Source organism: Trachypithecus francoisi, unplaced genomic scaffold (assembly GCF_009764315.1).
Source record: "Trachypithecus francoisi isolate TF-2019V2 unplaced genomic scaffold, Tfra_2.0 Lachesis_group13, whole genome shotgun sequence".
Classification (NCBI taxonomy): Eukaryota; Metazoa; Chordata; class Mammalia; order Primates; family Cercopithecidae; genus Trachypithecus; species Trachypithecus francoisi.
The window spans coordinates 60,202,516-60,211,602 of record NW_022681458.1 but is presented as its reverse complement, the minus strand read 5'-3'; the positions used below and the strand labels follow the sequence as shown (position 1 = coordinate 60,211,602).

At 39.7% G+C, this 9,087-nt stretch overlaps 1 pseudogene; it reads left to right on the top strand.

Moving 5' to 3' along the window:
- The first annotated feature begins 3,025 nt into the window (after window positions 1-3,025).
- Window positions 3,026-3,135, top strand: LOC117095523 (annotated as a pseudogene).
- Window positions 3,136-9,087: the final 5,952 nt, after the last annotated feature.

Sequence of the window (9,087 nt, the reverse complement as noted above, 5' to 3'; positions counted from 1 at the left end):
ATACCTAATGTAACTGATGAGTTAATGGGTGTAGCAAACCAACATGACACATGTATACATATGTAACAAACCTGCAGGTTGTGCACATGTACCCTAGAACTTAAAATATGTGTGTGTGTGTGTGTGTGTGTGTGTGTATATATATATATATAGACAGAAAACAGGATGTGAAGAGTGAAGCAGTGTCAGATGTTTCCAGATAGGTATGCAGTATTGTTTTATAAATCACATATAGAAAGAGAGTAAATTCTGTGTTTTTCTTTTCTTTTTTTCTCCCTCAAGGATGTAACTTCAAAGGTTATAGTTTATTGTAACCTTATTTGGCTCTGAGTGCTTTCAGTGGTGAAGGCTCTATGTGATTTCCTTGATTATAGGAAGTCTTTGATGGCTTTCTCAGATGCTGGTTGTATTAACGACGTGCTGAGTGTGTAAGCAGATTTACTGTATACAGTGGGGTTGGGATGGCAGAGGTCTCATGATGCTTATCCCATTCTCCAGTGGTGTCCTTTTAATTTATTTTTTCTCCAGTATTTTATTCATTGGTTTGAGCAGTTCAGGTTTCAGGCCAGTAGGAGATGCTCACGGGTAAAAACCAGTTGTGGCTAAAGCAGGTGGTAAATGCAATACCCAATGGTGGGCAGAGGTCCTAGCCTTGGCAGTGGTGGCTGGGGGAACTCTAAGTGAAACACTCTGAGGTCTTTTCAGGGAGAAGGGAGGGAGCCACTCCAAGTCCCCTACAAGGCCAGTAGGAAAGCAATCCATCTCCCAGTCACACTCCCGACTGAGTGTTCTAGGTATTCAAATCAGATAGGCACCTCTTTTCATTTGCAGTAATTCTGATATTCCATGTAGAGAGGGATTGTGACTTTACCCCTTGTTCAAGGGCATTCCTCCTGTGTGGATGTAGAAACCCTGAAATGTCCCACAAAGGCTATGTACAGGTGCACCCACACCAAGCTCCCATGGGAGAAGCCCTAAATGTGTCTGCAGCGGTGGGCAAGGGGGAGAAGTCCCCTTCTCCATGACCCTTAATGAGCACCAGGGCTGCCTGACTATTAGGGTAGAGTAGCAGACTTTCCCTGCTGAGCCCAGCACTGCATCTGTACCTCTGTTGAAAGACACTTCCCACAGGCAGACATTTCTGTGACTCAAGGCCTGCCATCTGGATTCTTTTGTCCCACAGGGTGCTCCCTTGATGTGGTGCACTCCCACTTCCTCTAGGAGTAGGAGTCCCTGAGGGCCAGACTACTGTGAATCCTAGTGCTCCTCTGGGTCTAGCAACCCAGTGGGGCTGCCACACTCCAGGCTGGTGCTGGGGAATGTCTGAAAGGGATCCAGTGATGTGATCTGACCAGCCGCAGGTACCAGCACCAGCTCTGATGGAGGTGGCAGGGTAATAACATAGATGCTGAGAGATTTCCTTTGTTATAAATAGCCTTACTTGTGTTGGCTTTCCCAAACGTCCATTGTAGTAGTAATAAACTGGTCACATGAGCACACTCACAACCTCCTGGTTAGGCAGGATGTTGCAGGCAATTGTGATAGCTGAAGTCACTCATAAATTTTATTCTTCCTTGGTGCTGTGTTATTCTACCAGGAGATGCTGTAATGGATTGTGTCAGTTGGCCTTCAGCAAGGAGGTGACACTTGCAAAACAGCATCAGCTATGGTGGTAGCGGTGGGATTTATGCTGGCTTTATGTTATCCAAGGGAGGTACTCTAATGTCTCAGTCAATGCAAAGGGCCATAGAGCTCCCCAAAGTCCCCATTTTTTATGTTAAGCTACGAGGGCAGGTGGAGGGGCAAAGCCAGGTGGGGCCTGGGTCAGGCAAGTCTGTGCTCTGGCTCCCCATGTGTGCGCACAAGCAACAGCCCCAGTGGGGATCAGAGGGAAGTTCTCTGGCTTCCGGGGTGGTACTCCAGGGAAGAGTGCAGCTGCCTCTGCTACACATAAGAATCCACACAGGGAGTGGGGAATAGCAGGTGGCAGTAAGCCCCACACAGCTCCCATGCACTTAGCAAAGCAGATCTCGCACCACATTGTTTCACTAGCAGTAGCTAGCTAGGTTCCAGACAGCCTGTGCTCAGAACCCACAACTGCCCCAGGCCATAAACCTTCCCCACTGAGAAAGAAACCACAGCTTTCAGGTCATGCCTCTCCCAGTCTGGCCCTGAAGCAAGGGCATCCAGCTTCTGCACCTGTGGCTACAGCACACTTTCTGCCCGTGGTCTAGGGGGTTCGTTCCTAGTTGAGATTATATCACGAATCTCAGTTGGGAGCTTCTCTCCACCTGTGACCACTGTCTGAGTTAACTGCCCAACTTCCATGAGGTCCACTATGAGGTAGGATCAGAAATGTCTTCCCTTTGTCCCCACTGGCATCTGGGAGCCAAAGCATGTCCCAATGCCACTCCTTCTCATATACTCCCCGATGCTCACTAAATCAGTTCCAGCTCTGGATAGGGTTGAGGGCTTCCTCTGGGGACTGGATTGCCAGGTTCCCCAGTGGGAATGTGTATCCCAGAGGCAGTTTCTCCCCTTGAACACTATGGAGACTCACAGTTATCTGCCTGGCTCATGGTGTAGGCTGCAGCCTACTGCTTCTTTCAAGGGGTCTGTGGTTTCTTCAGTTTTTCTGTTAAGTTCCTGTATTGCTTCTTGGAAAAAAGTTCACAGCATGAATCTCTCCACACTATTTTGTCTTTCCAAGTGGGAGAGGCATACTAACAACCACTCCAATTCACCATCTTAAAAAAAAAAAAAAAGAGGCATAGGTTTAAACCAGAAGCTAATAGCCATGCCAACTTTGTCAAACTACATCATTTTCTCCTCTATAAATGGGAATAATACTAATATCAACCCGGCAACGTTTTGTAAAAGTCTAATATAATAAACATATAACTAATAGAATACCTAGCACATACTCTGTTTAATAAAATTTCCTATTATACTCTGATTTTATGTAGTTAAACCTTATGAAGCTGCCAACATTTGATCTTTTTAATGTACAAAAATTGTAATTTCAGTGTTTCATGAAAGGAGAACAGGTTAACACTCCCCTATCGGGCCTTCAGGCCTAATAGCATATATACAGTTCAGGCATTACCACTTCGTGGAATCTAACCATCATTTTTACAAAGTTCCAGTTAGATCACAGGAATAAGCTTTAGTGATCGATTGCACTGCATTTTGAACATAGTTAATGATATGGTTTGGATCTGTGTCCCCACCCAAATCTCGTTCACCTGTAATCCCCAATGTTGGAGGTGGGGCTGGGTGGGAGGTGATTGGATCAAAGGGGTGGGGTTCTCACAAGTAGATTAGCACCATCTCCTTGGTGTTGTTCTTGTAATAGTTAGTTGTCATGAGATCTGGTTGTTTAAAAGTGTGTAGCACTTCTCCCCTCCCTCTCTTCCTCCTGCTCTAGCCTTGTGTGACGTCTCACTCCTCTTTTGCCTTCTGCCATGATTGAAAGATCCCTGAGGCCTCACCAGAAGCAGATGCTGCCATGCTTCCCGTACAACTTGCAGAACCACAAGCCAAATAATCCTCTTTTCTTTATACATTACCCAGTCTCAGGTATTTCTTGATAGTAAAACAAGGATGGACTAACACAGTTAATAACATTTATTTCAAAATGGCTAGAAGAATAGATTTTTAATGTTTTCACCACAAAAAAAATGATGTCAGATGATGGATATGTTAATTAGCTTGACTGAATCTTTCTATACTGTCTCTATATATATCAAACCATCACATTATACTACATAAATATACACAATTATTTGTCAGTTAAAAATAGTAATTTCATGTGATCTAACCTATTATTAACAAAGCTGTGTATAATTTAATCCCAATTCCTAACATGTGTAAGATTCTAAGAATCAGATTTAGGATCTAATGTTTATGATTTCATAAACATCAAATCATAACAATTTCTAAGAATTTTTTTGATTTATAAGAATTATTTATTGTTTTATAGCAAAAAAATAGCATGATAATGTAGAAGTTAGAATTCTTCTTTTTGGTTCCATGCCATTTCAAATGAGTAGGATTACCTCTGATCTGTGGTCTATGCCTTGTGTGTAAACTCCTTGATTAGATAGAATTCCAAAACCCACATGACTGGGAAGTACATCTCACAAACTAAAGGTGGGGGAGGATGGAAAGAAGGGAGATATATGAACAGAGAAGTCATGTAGTATATCTCCCATTCCCCAGTCTTATGCTCTGACAATTAAAGTCAATTACCAAGGAGAATTCAGGCAATGATGTTAACTGATGCTGCCCGTGTCAACTTGTTCTCTCGAAGCAGCTGAAAACAAGTGTGAGAATAAATGGATATTTCTGTAAATAAAATTTTTTTTTGCAAATTCTGGCATATTTCTTACAAGTGTGGGAGCTTTAGTATTTGTACTCTCCTATGGACTAGAATTGAAAATTTCTATTATAATTACTTTCAGCTACTGAAGTCATGTGGGTCCATTTGAGGTATTTGCGTAAGTGTATTTTAAGGCAATTTATTTCCTAACACTAAGTAAGTGTTTGATGCCTTAATTATAACTCATCAAGAAAGACCATCTATTTACCTGTCTATTATCAAAATTTCTAAATTATAGATTGAGGAAAAATGTGAATGCCAGTTGTACTTAAAAGAAATAATAATAATTTACTTATGCAAGAAAATTATAGAGTGCATACACTAAGCTATGATAGATAATGCTTTGGTAAACTAATTGGATATATCAGTAATATCATTATTCTAGAACCTATATTTCTAACCACTCATATTAAAATAAAACAAATTCCCACTACATAGATTTTTTACACATGCAAAGAAAGGCACAGGTCACAAAAAAAACTACCTATAAAAGTGACCACTAATAACTAACAACTTATAGCTTAAATGACACCTTAAACTATAATTTATTACTTTAGCAGATATATCACTGTTATTATAATTGTTCATTCATACCTGGAATGACCAAAAGAATGGGTTTTTTTAAGATGACAAACAGGCATAGGTCTGAAAATGAAAAAGTTTCTGTACCAGCAAAGCTGAGAAGATGAATCCTGAAACATTTAATCAATTTTTTAAAATTTCCTTATAGATCAAAGGAAAGATTACTGCAAAGTTTTATGAATCAACATTGGGTTCATAGCTTAGGTCTAAGAGAGCGGAAAAATACATCAGGAAACAAACAAACAATAAGTGCAGCCAGTTCCGTCTAGAAATACAGCAGATGGTTAAAATCAGAAGTCATATATTTAACTCAAAGAGCCAAGGTCCAAACCACCAGGTAGAAGTTATGAGAAGAACACCACTGAGCTCCAAACTCCAAACTGGGGATAGAAGCTGAGCAGAGGTGCCTAGTCACAGAACCAAAAAGGTAGTTGCTTTTTGTTTTCTGCACTTTAAAAATACAACAGAAGATAATGGCTGGCCCTCTCTGGCATGGTCAGACTAGAGCCAAGTATGAGCTGATTGAGTGTTGCACCTGTCCAACAAAATCAGGACACGTTCTTATTTCCTAGAGGTCATTGTAAGGGACTGTGAGGGTGTAGACAAGTCAGCAGCAATCAGACACACTGGACACTCTCGGACTAACTCACCTTGCCCAGGTGAGATTTTTGCATGTTTGTTGATTTCAGGACAGGAGAAAGAGAACCAGAAATTTGAACTGTTTTGCATGGCAAATGTGGACAATCTTTAGGAAAAAAAAATTATCATATTCTTTTAGTCGGTGGCATTCAGACTGGACTCCAGTTCTCTGGAAAAGTAGAGTGTTGGGCCTGTTTGGCTCCTTCATTGGAACCAATAGGAAAGAAGCAACAAGTGAAGGGGGAAATGACTTAATTGAATAGTTTGTAACTTTGAAACATGCCATAATCCATTTCCATATTCCACAGAGAATGCACTTGCTTTTCCTTAATGATTTTCCACTTCTGCCCTGAGCATTTGCAGAGTGTAAATCAGAGACTGAGAGGCACCAGCGGCCCATTCTACTCCTCAGATAATAACACATGCCCTAAAGCTTCAGTTAGTGGGTTCCCAACCCATCAACAAATGGAATTTCTAACATTGCTCTCTAGTGATTGTATTCATGGGATAATTTTCTCTGACAGGATGTATTTTTTTCTGAAATTATCTGAAGTTTCCTCTTCCAAACTCTATCTTACTGTCCACTCCCATGGTTATCTCCTTGTGCACTGGAAAACAATATCAATCCCCACATTAGTTTTCTATTTTTAGACCTGGTTTGGTCAGTCTATACAGTAAAATGGTTTATGTTTAGCTCCTAAGTTTCTCCCATTAGTCATTCAGACTCGTCACTCCCTTAGTCATTTTTTGTTGGTTGATTGGTTGTCAGTTTTATGCTGCTTGACCTAAGAATAATGACAGCATTTCCAGGGATAACTCATAAGGGTGGGGTCAGATATTTTCGTCTAACTATAATTAATCTATATATACCTTGGAAGCCGGGCTAACTTCTTACCCTTTTTCAACCCACATTTTTTTTTAGCCTCATGTGATTAGTTCTGAGTTCTTTTTATTAATGATATCTTCCCATCTTGGAAAACAGTTCCCATGGTATGTTGTTATCCCTAGAACTTAGTCCACATGCCTGGCACATAGTTAGAACTCAAGATATACCTGATGAAGAAATGAAAAAATAAATGATTCAAACATTACTGGTAAGAGTTATTTCCAAATTATCTTTTATCTGGATTTATAAGGTTTTTTTTTCTATTTTTCTTTAACACCTTTTAGTTTTTACTTCAATTGAGGTGTGTTATCTGTTCAACTATTAGAGTACAATCTCATACTGTACAAGCATATATGTCCATGTTTCGCATAAAATTTGTGGAGCCACATGACTTGAATGATCTTTGCCATAGGATTTCTGGCCTGGTAAGTGACTTTAGAAATCATCTGGTCTGATTCCAGCATTTTATAGACTTTAAACCTGACACCTAGAAAAGATTCTAGAGGATATAATTAAATGTTTTCTATTATAATTTTCTCTTTTGTTCACACTTTATTCTTTGTATCTGAAGACCATACCATGTCATCTGGAATGGTCAACTCTTTCATACCACTCAAACATAATGTTTTTTTACCTTACATTTGAAAATCTAGCTACTGTTTTAAAGGACTTATCTCCATCTGTGTTTCAAACTCAGCAATTTGCAAGCTCTCTGGCAATCCAATGATGATCCCTGACGTTTCCTAGATGAAAATGATTAATTCTAGATAGTTAAAAGTTGACCTCTTAGAGTTTTGAGATTCAATGAGGTCCATAATCAGCATCCATCTGAGGTTCTTGCTGTGGTCTCTTTTCTGCATATAATTATTTTCCTTTATATTTGCCCTTTTGATTATACGTGGAATTTTGAGGTTGGTCGCTTGGTGGCACTGTAGTTAACAGCTTGATTTTCTTGTGTATTTTTCCACTGCCTTCATAGCTTTTGTTTTTAAATTGCAATTATGTGAAATATGTGCGTCTTTTGAATTCTGCTGCAGGTGAAATGATTTAATGACTCTTGACTTCTGGATTAATTTTAAGCATTATAAACATTGTGAAAACAGACTCTTGCTAATAATGATCATTATTATAATGGCTTGAGGCATATTCGTTTGCTAACATTAACCAAGTTATTAAAATCCATCATGAGTTTAATTTGAAAAAATTTTGTTCCTTTGCAATAAATGGCTAATGATATTAGTCTCATCTTTGTGAGGCCAAAATTTACCATATGACTCTGTACTTTCACTACTTGATAGAAATCTACTCTTGTTAACACAGGCCATATTATCCCTATTGTTTACCAAGCCCGTGTTGTTCCCTATATTGGTACTGAATTGGGCCATATGGTGCACAATATACATGCAATTGTCACTTTTCTTTTATGCCCTGCTATTTGATAATTTATCATTTTACAGAGCAAATGACCTTAACAGATGTTAAATTTTTTTTTTTTTTTTTTTTTTTTGAGACGGAGTCTCGCTCTGTCGCCCAGGCTGGAGTGCAGTGGCCGGATCTCAGCTCACTGCAAGCTCCGCCTCCCGGGTTCACGCCATTCTCCTGCCTCAGCCTCCCGAGTAGCTGGAACTACAGGCGCCCGCCACCTCGCCCGGCTAGTTTTTTGTATTTTTTAGTAGAGACGGGGTTTCACAGTGTTAGCCAGGATGGTCTCGATCTCCTGACCTCGGGATCCGCCCGTCTCAGCCTCCCAAAGTGCTGGGATTACAGGTTTGAGCCACCGCGCCCGGCCGCAGATGTTAAAATTAATTACCACGACCAGTCAAACCTGTAGGGAAAGGGAAACATTCTCATTTTATGACTCATTTTTGTCAAAACTGGATATGATATTTATAATAATCAGATTTTTTGATATATTTGTATAACTTGGTAATGATGCTTTTAAAAAGTGTCCAATCTTAAAGTTAGTAATAATTTTCCAAAAATATTCTGTTTCAACTGATTTTTTTTTCTTTCTGCCTCTTACCTCTACAACCCTCTGCCCTGCTCACAGAGCAGCATTCTGGAGAGACTGAGTTTTGAAACAACTGAAAGAAACTGATTAGAGAGCAAGTGTGTAGTTGCCATTTTTTTGTTTCCCACAAAGAACCTGAGTCTGGACTTTAAATTTACTTACTGCCTCATTATTTCCTTTGATGAATCATGCAAAAACCTTGACCTTCAAGAGTACTCTACCCAGCAGATATACACGAGGATAATGATCTTATTTCCAGAACACCTTAATTAGAAAAGGAAAAAAAATAAGTATAACAAACAACCCTCAAAATAAACAAACTTTGGCAACTGTGGAAGGGAAAAAGCTGTATTTCTTAATGGGTACTATTTTGTTTCCAGAAGTTTTCCCCAAAGGAAGCAACCAGGTGAATATCGCCCACTGACTGATATTAGAGATTAGCCTTCCACAGGCTCACTGATGAACTGTAATCTTTATGGCTGTTAGCTGTTTCCTCTTCAAAACAAGTCAATGTTGTTATCCTCATATTTTAAAGAACCAGAGAGACCCACGATGGAGAATTAACATGCCCAAGATTGTTTAGCGAGT